The sequence below is a fragment of the Esox lucius genome, chromosome 1 (genome assembly GCF_011004845.1).
Source record: "Esox lucius isolate fEsoLuc1 chromosome 1, fEsoLuc1.pri, whole genome shotgun sequence".
NCBI classification, from domain to species: Eukaryota; Metazoa; Chordata; class Actinopteri; order Esociformes; family Esocidae; genus Esox; species Esox lucius.
Window position 1 is genome coordinate 10,806,672 of NC_047569.1, and position 17,567 is coordinate 10,824,238.

Sequence of the window (17,567 nt, forward strand, 5' to 3'; positions counted from 1 at the left end):
TTATATCTTTCTGAAACACAGAGTGTAACGTTAGAATGGAGTGTGTTATATCTTTCTGAAACACACAGTGTAACGTTAGAATGGAGTGTGTTTTATGCTTCTGAAACACAGTGTAACATTAGAATGGAGTGTGTTTTATGCATCTGAAACACACAGTGTAACATTAGAATGGAGTGTGTTTTATGCATCTGAAACACACAGTGTAACGTTAGAATGGAGTGTGTTATATCTTTCTGAAACACACAGTGTAACATTAGAATGGAGTGCGTTATATCTTTCTGAAACACACAGTGTAACGTTAGAATGGAGTGTGTTATATCTTTCTGAAACACACAGTGTAACGTTAGAATGGAGTGTGTTATATCTTTCTGAAACACACAGTGTAACGTTAGAATGGAGTGTGTTATATCTTTCTGAAACACACAGTGTAACGTTAGAATGGAGTGTGTTATATCTTTCTGAAACACACAGTGTAACGTTAGAATGGAGTGTGTTATATCTTTCTGAAACACACAGTGTAACGTTAGAATGGAGTGTGTTATATCTTTCTGAAACACACAGTGTAACGTTAGAATGGAGTGTGTTTTATGCTTCTGAAACACAGTGTAACATTAGAATGGAGTGTGTTATATCTTTCTGAAACACACAGTGTAACATTAGAATGGAGTGTGTTTTATGCATCTGAAACACACAGTGTAACGTTAGAATGGAGTGTGTTATATCTTTCTGAAACACACAGTGTAACATTAGAATGGAGTGTGTTTTATCTTTCTGAAACACACAGTGTAACGTTAGAATGGAGTGTGTTTTATCTTTCTGAAACACACAGTGTAACGTTAGAATGGAGTGTGTTTTATGCTTCTGAAACACACAGTGTAACGTTAGAATGTAGTGTGTGTTCATATTTTATGCTAGCAAATTAGTGATCAATCATCATGTCACTATACAAACATTTATTTGAATATAATCTGACATTTAGACAGATATGCCCCATCATGAGTGATTGTATGAGAGAGAGAACCTTAGCGCTGGTGAAGATGAAGTCTTTTCTTTGGCTCTTGTCTTTCTCCTTCTCAAATACGATGCCCAGCTTGTTCTGAACACGCTGAGACTTAATCAGCTGACGAACTGAGGAGAAAAACACGGGACGGAAAGAACTGTGTTAGAGAACTTGTGTGTGTCTGTGTCCTCACATCTGACATGTTTGAATGTGTGCGTGTTAATTATGGAGGCGTGTGTCCTCACTCTTGTCATGGGTGAAGGTATTCCAGTCCTCCTGGCTGTCCTTCATCTTCTTCATCACCACCAGCTTCCCGCCCTCCACGTCTACAGACAGACTGTGTTTCTGGCTCTTCCCGATCTTCGTCAGGTCCGCCAGGTACACGTCCAACTTCACCTGGACAGACCGAGCGATTACACCCAGGCAACCTGACCCCCGCATGCACGCCGTGTAGAATGTGTTCAGTGTGACATAACAGCTGTGACACCGTAGGTTTCACCACCAGGGGGACTCAGTGAGTCGATGCACGCCAGGCGCCACAAACCACCGTCCTCCATGTTGCAACCCAGGCATTCCATGGCAACGACAAGCTCGCCCTGGATTCTCAGTGGACTCTGTCCCAGATTTTTTTAGTGTCAATATAACAATAAAATATCACAGAGCTCAGTAGACATTTAGAAATAAGGCCTCATACGGTCTGGGTTGAATCCGATGTGGTCGTTTTGCCGATGAACAGCCCCCCCACCCCCCAAATAAAATCACCCATACTACTTCTCCTGTAAACAGGAAGTGGCTAAATGAGAGAAAAAAAAGTAGAAGACTCACTTCGCATTTAGTGGATGTGAAACCATCGGATATATCCCCCTATCTGTGAAAACCACTATATGAACCACAGTTAGAACCAACTAGGCTTGCTTCAACATTTGCGTAATATACATCAATGTGTAGGCAGGGTTCTCCAATCTTTCCGGGTATGAGAGCAACTTTTATTAAAAGCAAAACAAGTGATTCACACAAATGTTTTCTGTCAACACACCTGGGTATATAAATACTGTAAAAGGGGCTATGTAAATTCAGTTCTCAATTCCAGTGTTTTTAGTAATCTTAATATTTTATTTACTTAAAGAAAAAACGGCAGTCAATGTCAAAGATTCAGTCACATCCTTCGTACTTGTTTTTTGTGTGAAATTGTCCTTGTATAGCCAATTTGGCCCCTACCACCACATTGGTTTTCTGAGTAGACATTGCTAATTGCACATACGCTAAAACTTGTATAAATGTGCGTACCTCCGTTATTTTTCACATGTAAGATCGAAATTGTCATACTGTAGAGGCCTGGTTTAGTTTTGCAGGGGAAAAATTGTTCTTGTAGCACTATTAAGACCACGTTTGAATGGTTGTGGACATTAAACACAGATACACCCAAAATCGCAGAGATCATGGGAATGTCAAGAGTTAACCAATCATGGCCAAATGGTTTTGCAACTGAGGTTTTAGTTACGTAACTGTGAAGATTACGTAGTAAGGCTTTCTACACAAAAACTAAGAAATCTGTGGGTCTTAATTGAGGTCAAGCCAACCCTTTAATTCAGGATACAATGATGACACAAAATGGATGCCTGCTGTATCGCAGAACACAGGAGTCATTGAAGCCAGGTGTTCGAATCCAGGTCAAAGTATCCTGAAAGTGCCCAGGGGTCCAGCAACGGGCAGAGAAAAATGTACTCAGTGCTGCTGGATGTTGGTCATAGTCATGAATAGGTATTTAAAACCATTAATAGGCTCCCTATCCCAAGCCTATCGAGGCAAACCGGTCAGTAAAAATTCTAAAGCAGCACATCGGTTTAGCTTCCACACATTGATGATATCTTTTACAGCTGAAGTTGTGGTGGGCCAAGATGGTCATGTGCCAGCCACTTCCTCTGGCGCATGTAGCGCAGCGTGGATCTGAATCCAACACATCGATACTGTCCAATGAAGCACAAAACGACAGAAAGCAGCAGAATTCGTGCGTGCGATGGTGCTGTGCCCTGACCTGAATTGCGAACAATCTGAAACATTCCAAATACAGTTCTCAGACGACAGTGAAAATGGACTTAACTGTCCTGGCCAGATACAGATGCATCGTATGTCAGGGACATTACCAAACCATTACAAATGTCAGTGACGTCACAGCCTAGCTGTTAGCTGGGTCACTGCGAGACCCGGGTTTGAGTCCAGCTTGCGGATTAGCCGAAGGGTCCAGTGTAAAGCTGTGCTATTGGCTGGTAAAACACAAAGTTTGTCCGGTTGGAAAACAAATGTTTGCCTTGCCTCCTCAGACTCTAGCGGCACCTTGTGGCGACTTGAGCAACTATGCGCTGAATCAAGAGTGATTTTAGTCTCAACTTCCTAAGTCCACTCTGAGTGGCTTCAGCTAAGGCCTTAATAACAAACTGGATATCATGAAATAGGGAAGCAGAACGTAAAAGTTGAATTTAATTAATTCTTTGTGTATTCTCTGACTGACTGCAACAACCCCCCACAAAGTTGGCATGCCTCACCTGAATACCTTTGCAGGAGCCAGGGGCCAAACTGGCCCAGGAAATCCCTGCTGACCAGGCATCCCTCACTGTACCATATTGGCCAATTTGCGCCACCCACGGAGCTTTCCGACATTATGACGTTTGATGCCGTCGAACATGACCACAAGCTCCCAGTGTGTGGAAAACCAATCAACGAGTAAATCGATGTTCAACTTGTGAGCTCCAACCAACAGATGCCAGCCTCTCAAATCCTGCCACTCCAACCTTCAGAAATCTCATGATTCACTGTAATCTCAACAGAGTTCGCCATCTTTCATTTCTGATATGAAAAGTCTTCTGCATGGTGATTTAAAGTGAACAATGCCCCAGCCTGTTGACCACCCTAAAGCGAGAGTTGAGTTGCTTCCGGTTCCTGATAGTGATCATACTCCCTTCACCCCAAACCAGCAGTTAGCGTCGCCAATGAACACAGTGTTAAGGACTCGAGGCTCAACACTCTGACCAGTCAACTAGCTAGCCCTGTGATGTCACAGAACAGAAAGCTACACACAGAAGAAGGACTGTTCACATATTTGGCTTCCAGGGGAAACTTGGTCAATTCGTTTTGCATAGCCCGGTGCACTGGGTGGGTGGAGATTTCACTGACGGACCAGTTAAACGGGCAAAAACGGCCAAGCTCCGCCCACCCTGGCCACCCTAGCAAATGGAAAACAAACATGCCTACTTCAATGTGTGTGAGTGCACGTATGTGTGTGCGTGTGATTGTCCATGTACCTCGAAGGCCTGCACAGGGATGGTTTTGCAGTGGCGTGTCAGAGGAGGAGGGGATGAGAGAGTTGACAAGCTCATATCCTGAACCGCCTTCAGAGCCTGGAGAGAGGGAAATGATGGGTGGCTCATTTAAAAAGACACATTTTTCTTCTTCGCAAAGGCGAAGCTTGTCTTTAAGAACATTTCTGCTCACCTCACTTCCTGGTTGTGATGTCACTGATACTTCCCACCCCTCCCCACCCCTTTCATGTGTAGCCTGACCTCCTGAGCCCAGAGAGAACAGGGGGTTGAAATAGAATGACTATTAGATTATATTTGTATTGGGGATTGGGGGTATCCTCCCCCTCTCTTTAACCCAGATTAGAGCACACCCGCTGGTTTAGTCGCCATCCACCACCCCCCCATGGCAGACTATCCATCAAAGGGAGGAGTCAACTAAACACTCACTAACAGCTGTGTGTGTGTGTGTTTGTGTTACCTTCTTCTCTATTGAAGACAGCAGGTCTTTGAGGATAGCCAGCTTTGTGACTAGATTCTCCAACTCCTGATCGCCACCCTGATTGACCGACTACACAAGAAAACGAGACAGTTAATATCGATAAAGCATTCAAACATTGAAAAGGTTACTAGAATCTCCACACTGCACCTAACGGCCAACCAAGAATGTTGCCTAGCCAGCTGCCTCGCTCTGATCTTTGCTGGGTGGGCAATCTAGAGGCCACATACATTTAGGCTGTGTATGGGGCTGAGACAACCATTAGGACCATGACCTAGATACCCAGGCTGTCTAGCTGAGATACAAGGGGCCGGTGTTTGAGAGGTTTGTCGGAAAAGTGACCTTGACCTCAAAAACCGAACCTTTGTGCTTAGACTCTCCCAAGCCCTAATAGTTTTATGGAGGGGTCTCATAAACCAAACCTTAACCATGAACAGAATTCTAACGTTCAGCCTGAAACCTCTATCCTTATTCAAAACATGGACAGGAAAAAAGGCCCAATCACTAAACGTTTTCCTTTTCAGACACTGTTTAGAGATGTTTTTGTCCCCATTTACACAGTCACACCGGTTCTCAAGCACACACACGTTATGCAGACTTGAACCCATTGTGTGCCTGTATTTACAGTGTGACACTGAAGCCCAGCTGTCTCCAGGAACTCTTGTTGTTTCGCTTTGGGAGACAAAGAGCTCTTTCCTCATGACCCCCATTACACCCAGAAGCAGAGAGTGTGTGTGTTAAGGAGGAAACCAAGGTGAGGCATAAACTAAACTTCCTGTGCTTCCCTGAGTGATTCATTTCACCCCACCAGCAGTCTCCTCCTGTCTAACCAGACACAGACACACACAGACAGAGAGAGAGACACACACGTAGATAAGATAGACAGACAGACAGACAAACAGACACACACAAAATACTTTTTTGATATCTCATTACAGTGAGTGCTATTCTGGATCCTTGGCGTGTCCCCATGTGGCGCATGCATTGGATATCCCCCAATCACTATTCAGCTGACGGCTTGTGTGCTTTACAGAGTTTTGACAGCAAATGTTCTGGGATTGGTCTATCCTTCCATGGCATACATAGCTTAGATGACGGGTTCCACGTTTAAAGTGATTGCTAAATTATTAACCCCTGTGCGCCCCTCGGGCATTTTTGTACAATTGTCTCAATGTTTTTTTTGATTTGGGGATCATTTTGTCTGTGTTGCAGCTAGGGGTATGCTTTTTGGCAGAACTCTTATTTTTTGTAAAATTTTTGAAATCCAATGTCTTTAACTCTTTCATACTCTGTTAATGAATTTTGCACCCTCTTGACACCTTCGTGGACAAAAATGTCCCATTGACTTCCATTAAAAACATTGTCTGTATATGTGTGTGGGTGTGGTGGAATACAGTAAAAATGTCAAATATCACTACTTTTCTTCAAAATGAAATGCTTACATTACAGAATGCATGGTTTCATACTGTAATGGCAGTGAGATAATAAAGAATGTTTTTAATGGAAGTCAATGGGACATTTTTGTCCACGAAGGTGTACAGAGGGAGTATCTGACTCTACATGCAATCATATCAATTTTCTTGCTAATCTTTAACATATCCAAGACTCTAATCACCACCAAAGCCCCGTGTCCCTACTATTTATTATATGGAAAATATACTTTTTTAAATGATTTTTTGTAATAAATAATGAGGTAATTCAAACAATCAAGCTGGCATTTAAAGGGTTAAAATCCTGAAGATTATTGAATGTTTGGTTGTTTTGAGCAGGTTTCAAGTTGTTTAAGAGATTTATGGGAAAAAAAGCTTAAAAAATATTAATGTACAAATATTTTATGTCAGTTTATTGTACATGTACATTTTTGTCCACCAAGGTGTCCAAAGGGTAGTAAATTTGAAGGGGGTACAAGGGTTAAGTTGAAAGTAATAGGGTAATTAGTTTCCAATTTCTGCCTTTAAATGTTTGTAGTCGGCAATCTCATCTCTTTTAGCCCAAGACCAAGGCCTAAAGAAAAGGTATCAGGTATGTAAGAGCTAACAGATAACTACCTTACTGAGGTTTATAACTGGATGTCTTAATAGATTGGATAAAATATTGAATTGCGATATCTTTGACAAATACTGCAATTACATTTATGATTTGCGATTTTCAAACATGGGTGTAAACAGCGTAGATAATCTCACTTAAAAATAGAGATAATAACCTACATAATGTGCTATTAAACTGAATAAAAATCTTTTTCAAGTTCAGTTTCATGTCATGAAACGGGTAAAAAAAATCATATTGCCTAACTATTCGTTTAACTGCTCATTTAATGCAATGGCGTTTGCAGCATTTGCTATGTTTGTGCCGCTACCATAGCTGGTTAGGCACAATTTCTCAACACTTGAGGTATATTTTCTCCCATATTAAGTTTGTTTGTAGGCACTGACATTGAAGCCAAACATTTTAATAACAACACTGTTGTGTATGTGGGACAATATCTTGATGCCACTCCTTAACTTGAAACAGATATCTTCGCTTGCAGTGGCAGTGTTAACTCAAATATTGAAAAACAAAGTGTTTAAAGAAAATTAGTCCAGGTATTTTAGGTAAACAACAAAAATACCTACAGCACCGCAAGAAAAACAAATACAGACGTACAATTCATGCCATTGCCTCGCGTGAAGCGCATATCAATTACCTCTTTGGAGCTAAAAATCGCGTCTGCGATTTGGATATTGCACGTCAGTATCGCTATTTTGATTATATTCCGATTAATTGTGCAGCCCTTATAAATACATATTATTTTGCATTTAGAACTCAATTATTAAAGGAGCCATATGTACGATTGTTACTGTCTAACTAGCATAAATCTGAGCATAAATGACCAGAAAACATCTGGAGTTAATGTTTTAAGTTAACATTTCAGATTTAATTTTTTCTAAAAATTGTTCAGAGTGCCTAAGATGTTCACCATTAAAACATTCTCACCTGTCTGTCTATCAGTTTGCATTGACTTGTAATCTTCTCATACTGGTTTTAGACATTTGCAGTACTGTCATTGACACCCTAAACCACCCAGGACAAAATACTATTAGTCTGGTTCGGTTATGAAAGACGGGGAAGAGAGACGTGTTATTGTTTACATTTTTGTGAACTTTAGAGGCTGGATTCTACACAGTGCTCCATTCAAACAATGTTTCACAATTTCCTTAACATAATTATGAACCTCTTCATTTGAATTAAAAACTATTAGAAGCATAGCTTTGCTACCGGTTAAACAAATGTTTAAAGCAGGTTTGCCTGACAGAACAGAGCTAGTCGGTGCTCAAGACAGCTGCTGAATAGTGATTGGACGATATCCAACGCATTTGTGTCAGAGGCGCGTCAAGGATCCACATTAGCCCTCGCCATTTAAACTATTTAATGGTAATGGATGTACTCTGACAGGCAGATGGACTTCTCCATTCCACCAGGCTGCCCATAACCTTTGACCCATCAGTGCCTCACCAGGCTCTAAGCCTTGGACGTAGAGATTCCTTGATACCAGAACTACAAGTCTGCATCAATCCCCAAGGCTGATCAGGCTTGACACAAGGGTCTGATATTTTAGGATTTTGTCAGCCAATGTAGCTCCATGTAGCGGTCACATGAGCAGCCCACTTCCTAGATGACCACCCTCTGGGCTCCACCCGCAATAACAGTGTCTGGTGGGTTTGGTACAGTCACACACAAGTACCTGCTGTATCATCTTGGAGACCATGAAGGCACTCTGCTGGTCAAACACCTTGGACAGAATCTCCAATCCTGACAGAACTTTATCCACCTCCCTAAACACAGAGAGAGATAGATGTTTGTGAGAGATATAGATATATATCTATATCTATATATAGATATATCACGTGTGTGTGTGTTACCCATTCAGGCGTTTGCAGGACGACACCAGAGTCTTGTTGAGGTGGGGCAGAGAGCTGGCTCCCTGTTTGACAGCTTCCAGGTCCAGAGCATAGCTCCCCTTCAGGTACTCATGGGAAATGGTGCTCAGGCCGTTAGCCGCAGGGGCACTAAGGAAGGAACGACATTGGAACTGGTTTAATGAAACACCCAGGGCTCAAACCCTCCGTAGCTGCCAACAAGTCAACGGAGGGCCTTTGTCACCAGCGTAGGCGTCATGACAACGGAGACTTTGACCAGTCACAGACTTCCTCAGGCGCAGACTTCTGCTGACTCACTGCAGACCCGACACACAGACACTGGGAAGTGTTCTGCCGAGTCTGGGTGAGACAGAGACACGTCGGCTAGATCAGCCTTTTTCAAAATGCTATATCATAGTTTTGCAATCAAGCACACAACTAATAAAACACATATACAACCCCAGCCCCAAATACACACACACACACACACACACACACACACACACACACACACACACACACACACACACACACACACACAACACACACAAGCAGAGCATCCTCTCTGAGCTGGCTGCTTTCAAACAGGATGTGGTCTTCCTATCTCAGGGGGAGAAACTGAACAGTTAGTTCAGGACTAGGAGCATTTATCAGGTCACTCAAAATTGTATACCGTTTACTAAGTAGTAAGTGGGGCGGTAAGGAATTTCTTCCTCTCTATTTCAGAACTTGGGATTTGAAATCAGACCATTACTGAGAATTTAAATTATAGATCCTTTGTATTTATTTGAGGCTATTTTGAGAATAGATATTGGTTCACCATTTAGAAACAGAAAACCTATTTAGACCCCCTATTTCAGTGCCCCAAAGGTTTGGCGTCAGATTAATATGAAGTACAAATGAATTGCCTGAAGTGAGCGACCACGGACATCCCCAGATCTCAGGTGTCTTCCCCGGTGTAGCTCTGCAGGACCTGTACAGCAGCAATCTTCACTTCCTGTTGCTTTTCAGGTCTTAGAGTTCATAGAAAATCAAAGCTATGTTAAATTTGCTTTAAATATGGACAGTGACTAGCCACTGAAGATCTTTCCACTTATCTGTCCTGATAAACTCCAAAGTCTCTACTGCTGTATCTTTTTGGTCAATGTCTTGCTTTATGATGCAATACAGCCCAATGAGTGTGGAGGTACTGGCATGCAGTTAGGCAGATACAGGCCCAATCCCAATGTCCACACTCACAGACTTTGAAGCATTCGCATTACGTCTGTGAGGTCTTAGGGCAGTCCCACTGTCAAATCGTCAAGTGTGCAAGGGCTCTTTTGCAGACATTTTGAGCCCTTTATGCACCGTTTTCGTAAGTCTGCATTTCTGCAGTTTGCCTGAGGGAATTGCCCACAGTTCATAGCATTGTGACGTGAAACACGGGTTACCAGGGGAAGGCCGGATGCGACAGAAAAATCCTGGAAAGCCCGCTTTATAAGAGAATGGTAAACTACACTACCTTAACAAGGTTTTAAGCTGGCACATAGAAAACATGAAATCTGAGGAATGTAATCACCTTATTACACACCTAGTATATTGAACTACTTATTTTAGTTTTTATGCTGTCTAGACCAAAAATAGTACACTGATTATTGACAAATATAGATTGTTATTGACAATTACCTCTTGTCCACTCTGTAGGGCAAGAGCCTACAAGACATAAATCAGGCAGTCAGTCTATTAAGTGCATTGGCCACGAAAAAATTCAAAAAGGTAAAATGAAATTCCCAAACCCACAATAGTGTGCAACATGTTTCAGCGTCGTCAAGGTAACAATATAAAGTCACAAAGTGCTGTCTCATTACTATTTATAGCATTTAGAGCCATTGCAGCCTCTTGCACTTAATCACTCACCAGGTGATGCCAGTTAAGTCTGTGAGGGTTCAGGGCTTAGGGGGGACATTGGGATTGGGCCACAATGTTCCGTCAGCAACAGCATCATAAATGATGACAAGTGAGCCTGTTCCAGTGGCAGACATATCTCCCCAAAACACAATACCACTTTCACCTTGTCCTTTCACAGATGAGGTGTTACGCTGAGAACCTTTTCTTTTCTCCACACTTTCCTCATGTCATGAAACTGGTACAAGCTAATCTTTGACTCAAAGGTTCGCAATACCTTTTCCAGAGTTCTGCAGGAACTGGTCAGCATTCTTTGATCATCCACTGTAGGGATCTTCCAAGGCCTACTGGGTCAGTTGAGAGTGCTGAGCTTACTAGTCCTTTCCTTATGTTTAACAATGTTCCCAACAGTTGTATTTTGAAAGCCAAAAATGTCAGCTATGTTTTAGATCTTCAGCTTAATTATGGCTTCCATTAGTTCCATTGACATGTTGAGAGACACCAATAGCAGAAATACAAATGCAAACGCAAAGCCTAGAATCAGGACTAGACTTTGACAGCTCTGTTATGCCAGCACAAATGCTGTAATGGGAAAAAACAATTCCCCACACTGGCAATAATTCTGGAGAGCACTTTAATGTGTGCGTATCTGTGGGTGTGTTGGTACTGTGTGTGGGTTGGTACCTGTCGATCTGTTGTTCTGGCAAAGGGCCTGTAGGGGTGGAGGTGGAGGCAGAACGTGGAGGGAGGGGGGGCTTCTCATCCTCCCCATCTGACCAATCACAGAGAGAAAGAGAGTTAATGCTTGAACAATCAGAGAGGAATAGAGAAGTGCAGGGTTTCCCCTATATTAAATTTAGCTGCTGTTTAATAGCAGCATCTCAAGATGTAGATAGAATTTGAAGATATTGCCGTTACAACTGTAAAATGTTCTCTGCACCCAAGGCCATAATGTTGTCTCTGTGGTTGGCTATAAGCCCCACAATTCTTTTTTTGTTATCCTTATGGAAACAGGTGTGGTTGTGTGTTTGCTGAAATTTCTCAAAAACTTAGCAAATATAGTGAACCATAGACAACGTATAGAAATTAGGACATTTGTTGGGTTTAGGGTTAGAATAAGGGTTACGGTTATGTTTAGGGTTAAGTTTAAATTGGGGTTAAGGTTAGGTGTTACCCTATGTGCACACTGTCCGCTCCCTCAACTTGCAAATCGCCCAACCTCTGGTGAGCTGTCACAGAGCCGAACCTAGCATGCACACTCCCTGCTCGGGCAGGTTGTGTCTTCCTAATCTATGCCAGCGACAACCAGTCAATCAGTATAAGGGAAACAAGTATTTAGTATTTACGTGACTCCACTACTAAAAATGTATAATTACATTTTTACGACAAATCAATGATTTGTCAATGTTAAAATAGCAATTAACTTCGATTTATGTTATGCATGTATCACTCAACCGTGATCCCAACGATCTCTGAAACCTTCCATGCATCTATTTTTTTGTTATTATATCTCCGTATGAAGCCAGAAAAGCACCAAAAATAATGGGGAAACCGGACACCGCAAACATATGTTTCTCTTTTGTCAATGTTTTTTAGTTAGCAAATACGTTTTTAGCTAGCGAGTCGAAAAGAGAAGGGACTTGCAGAGAACATATTCCCTGCTATTGGTAGTCGCAGAACTCCGTCACTGCCCGCTCGCTGGAAATTAGCATAAAGTAAAACATTTCTCAACCCTGAACTGTCGCTGGGAGATTTTTCCTTCCAGAGTAGCTATACCCGCTGTCGCCGACGACCACTAGATCTGTAAGAACTGTTTGTTGAGGGATCTCTAGTCTGCATTTTCACATATTTTTATGTACACAACATTTTAGAACACCCCCACTTTCCCAGTTTTGATTGAAATTCAAGCAATTCACATCCAGTGAATAACCTGAAATGATACAAAGGTCAGCAGTAAACTACCAGAAGTGTATACATCTATATTAAGGGTGCACGATATACAGTTATCGCAATATCATGCTGTGCAATATCAAAATCGAAAATGTCACGGAAATTATTCAATATTACGTTTATTTTGCGGAGAGATACGTCCGTTTGCTGTGAGGCTTAGTTTGTGTTCGATTTAGAGGCCGCTTGAAACCGCTATAGAATGATCATGTTTCATTGGCCTGTTGCCCAGTCACATGCAGATGTCAGCGCTACGGGTCCACTACACGAACAGAGGAGCGAAAGAAAAGAGAGGACCGAGAGAAAGAGAGTGTGAAGCGAGTCAGAGGAGCGAAAGAAAAGAAAAAGGACAGAAAAGTAAGAAGATGAGTGCGGCTCAGCTAGAGAACGAAACAACAGAGATGGAAGAGGAAACGTTAGTGGCCAAAAGGTTACATGATAGACTGTAATTAATGTTTATCCACATCACAAAAAGCATTACAAAAGTATAATCCAGAATAAATAGAAACATCTTGGCATTAAATGGAGTCAGGAGTTTAGAAGAGTGTGCGATAAAGAATGAATGAGTGTCTGGAAAAAGGTCTTATGGACAGATGAGACCGTTGAGTAGCCAAAAGAATGGCTCCCGAATGTGTGACATCACTGTCAAATATGGAGAAGGACCATGATGGTCTGGGACTCTTTTGTTGGAGTCGGCAACTTGCACAGAGTGGCTTCCTGACCCAAATTGGCTTCCACATCATTTTGAAGTGCTATGTAATACCCTTTGGTGTACGCCTAGTTAGTCAGGGGTTCATCCTAAAGGAAGATAAATGACCCAAAACATTCCTCCAGGCTATGTCAGAACTACCTTATAAGAAAAGAACAAGGCGGTAGGCTTTAAATCATTGAATGTCCAGCGTCAGTCTCCAGACTGAAATGCCATCAAGCTGGTTTGGGATAAACTGGGCAGAAGGGTGAAAGCAGATATGTGTAGCAACCTACAAGTGCAACAGATATGTGGGAACTTCTGCAAGTGTTGGAAAGACCTTTCCAAACAATATTTGATTTCAATTGTAGAAAGAATACCACAAGTGTGTTCAGCATTTATATCTGCAAAGGACTCTTTGATGAGTCAAACATTTAAATTAAATGTATTTTTAAAATGTATTCCATAATAATTTTTTGGTCTCAAATTGTTTATTTGTTCTATACTTCATTTTTAAGAAATGTGAATTAAAATTCTTTTTTTAAATGGAGGTGTTCTTAAACTTTTGAATAATAGTGTTCTTCGCATAGCAGTAAAACAGGTTGCAATGTTTAGAAGAGCATTTTTGCTTTCTTTTAGTTTAGTCTTATTTTATCACACCACACAGATTGCCACCAGAAGAACTGTAAATATGGGAATCGATACCTGGCCACTTGAATGTGAAATAATTAGCTGGAGAGTGGAATCTACATGCTGGTCATTTTGAGACAGCTAGTATAAGTCAGCTCACCATTTGGCTTGACTTGTATAATTAGTTTGAGGAATTACTTGAAATATTGAGACGATAATGAAATGAATCTTGCAACCGGAGTTCTGAAAGCGTTGTTTAATTAGCTAGCTATATCCTGTTTGTGTCTTTTCAGAACATAAAGGCATGTGGTTATTGAAATGCACTTTAGCCTAGTCCCGCAATACAAAGGCACCTTTTGTGGATTGCTTCACTGACAATTAATGACATCCACTGCAGAGCAATGTCTGGTGAACATCAGTCAGTAGGCTTAGGGTTAATTTTAGGCATTACAGTGTTAGGTTTAGAGTTGGGTTAAGGTTAGGTTATTGAGGTCAAGGTTAGGGATTTTATTTCCTTTTTTTATGGTCCTTCATTGCCAGTCTTCATTCTGTTGATAAAACCAGTGTGTGTTGGTACCTGAGTAGTCCCTTTCATCAGGGATGCTCTCCTCTCGGTCAACAGGGTACAGGAGGGTGCTGACCAGTCCCTGACTAGGCTGGAGGTACAACAGGACCAGCTCAGGAAGGGTCTTAAATCGCTTGGGCTGCACCCCCTGAGATGTCTGGGAGGAGGAGAGAGAAACGGGAAGGACGAGAGCAGGTTCACCTCTGTCCATTCAGATATCTGGGCACAGGGTGGCCCTGAGCTCTGAACGAGCAGTGAGCCTGGCAACCGTGCAGACCGTCATGTCTCTGATACACAGCTCTATTCAAAGACCTGGCTGAAGCAAACCCATGCAGAGCAATCAGTGAGAAAGTGTGTAGGTGAAGGGTGGGTTGTGTGTTTATGTGTGTGTGTGTGTGGGGGCGTAATGGGGTAGTTAGGTATTACAGTGTTTGAGTCTGTGTTGGGGGGCAGGGGACCGGGGACTTGCCCAGCTGCTGGACACTGAGCACAAAGAGACTGGTGTGTGTGTGTGTGTGTGTGTTTGTGTAAGCTCAGATCCAACCCAAGCACCGGAGCCTGCCAGCTGCTACTGATCAAGACACAAGTAAATGTATCACACAATTACATACAGCATAAATTAACACAGGATGAAGTTTCATACAAGTAAAAACATCCATCTGAACTTACAAAGCACATTCAGTGCTGACCTACAGACTTCCAAACAGTAACCTCAGTTAGTGCTACACATCTACTGGCTAAAACCACCCACTGGTGTGTGTGTGTGTGTGTGTGTGTGTGTGTGTGTTGGTACCTGGACTGCCAAGAATCCCTCATCATCTGGGAGGATCCTGTATGTATGGACGTGCTTCTGGAACCTGGAAAAGAGAGACGGACAGAGAGTAAATTAGATTAGCCCTTTCATGGACACCACAGGAATAAAAAATTCCCTGCCACGCACACACGCGTGTGCATCATGGGGGACCGAGAGAGTTTCAACCTGTTGCTGTCTGTCAAACTCACTGAACACTGCATTGGCCCTGCTAGAACTCACTCTCCTCTCACACAAAGGCGAAGGAAACATATTTGTCTGTCAGGTTTACAGCTTTGTATCTAGGTCTCTCTCTCTCTCTCTCTCTCTAGGTCTCTCTCTCTCTCTCTAGGTCTCTCTCTCTCTCTCTCTCTCTAGGTCTCTCTCTCTCTCTCTAGGTCTCTCTCTCTCTCTCTCTAGGTCTCTCTCTCTCTCTCTCTAGGTCTCTCTCTCTCTCTCTCTAGGTCTCTCTCTCTCTCTCTCTAGGTCTCTCTCTCTCTAGGTCTCTCTCTCTCTAGGTCTCTCTCTCTCGGTCTCTCTCTCTCTAGGTCTCTCTCTCTCTCTCTCTCTCTCTCTCTCTCTCTCTCTCTCTCTCTCTCTCTCTCTCTCTCTCTCTCTCTCTCTCTCTCTCTCTCTCTCTCTCTCTCTCTCTCTCTCTCTCTCCTCTCTCTCTCTCTCTCTCTCTCTCTCTCTCTCTCTCTCTCTCTCTCTCTCTCTCTCTCTCTCTCTCTCTCTCTCTCTCTCTCTCTCTCTCTCTCTCTCTCTCTCTCTCTCTCTCTCTCTCTCTCTCTCTCTCTCTCTCTCTCTCTCTCTCTCTCTCTCTCTCTCTCTCTCTCTCTCTCTCTCTCTCTCTCTCTCTCTCTCTCTCTCTCTCTCTCTCTCTCTCTCTCTCTCTCTCTCTCTCTCTCTCTCTCTCTCTCTCTCTCTCTCTCTCTCAAAAGGGACTTAAAAACAAGTGACCTACGTCCTCTCCTACCTAGCTTCAATGCCGAGATCTGGGCCGGGGTCTCTCTGTCTCGCTCACACAAACAAACAAACAAAAACTGTAGTCTGAAGATGAGCAGGAGAGAGAATGTGAAAGAGCAAAAAAAAAAAAAAATGTACAGTAATCAGAGAGCGCTAAAGATTGAGTGCTTTGGCAATGTAAACAAAGGTTTTCCTTTAAACTGAAATTGAGAGTGAGAGAGAGACACACCGACATCTAGGTATTCCTGCATGCCAGCAACCACTGAATCAGACTCTTCCAACCATCTGATCTTACAGAGGCCAGACCAAGATGTACACACATGTAAACACACACAGACACATGCACACACCATAGAGGGGAGCCACAGGGATGGGCCCATTGTTCCGTTTTTAGCGTTTGTATTTAGATACATTTCCAGGCTGTTTCTTGTGGTGGTCACGCGGTGGAGAGGAACTCCACTCCAAAACAAGCATACATGTAGGAAACATGCACAGCCCCACCTGGTTTGTGTGGGCCTGTGCATGTATCATAGTCAAGAGAAGGGACTGATCAAATATCAGTGGGTAGGGGGATTGGGTGTGTGATGGAGCGCATCTACCTGCTCTTTACTTAGAGGGCTGTAGGTTGCTTTGTGTAGAACATGCCAAGGAAACACAATTGTTGCGGTTACAACACTCAATTTCAAAATGATGGAGTGAGAGAGGGCGTGAGAGAGTGATACACAGAGAAATAGGTGGAGGGAGCAACAGAGAGAAAGACCCACGGAGGGACACAGAGGTCAAAAGCAGGCAGCGCTCGCTCCATACGTGTGTTTATGGTAAACAACACTGTCCTCTCTTCCTCACCGTCCTTTGACATGTAGATGGCCTACACGTGACATAAACGCAGGGAGTACACAGAGCACGTAAATGCTTGAACGCAGGTTCCCCTCGTGACAGAGTCTGGGCCATAGAGAAAGACAACGAGCACGGAAAGGCGCTCGAAAGAAAAAACAAAATCTGTTCAAAGAAATTGACGAGATCAAACGGAAGTATAACGTTCGAGGCTTCAGTTGACTTTTGTGGGTACCTCAACAAATGACCACAACAATACTGTGTGGAATGCCTGCCCCTACAACGATGGCTAAACAGTGTTATATGTGGTCGGCCTTCCTGTCTGCATGTTTAAACGCGCTCGGTAGGCCCCATTTCCCCGAGGAATCTCCCATTTTCTCTCCAAGTCACACATGGCCGAGAGGACAGACCTGAATGCACTGAAACGTGCACCCAACTGAAATATGTAATCTTGACTGGGCCGAGCGGTGCTCAAACACCAGATCCTCCAAGCAGTAACATCCAGACGACGTTTAGGCAAACCAAAAAAAAAACATTTCAATGGCCTACAACCGATCGAGGAACTGGCAAACGTG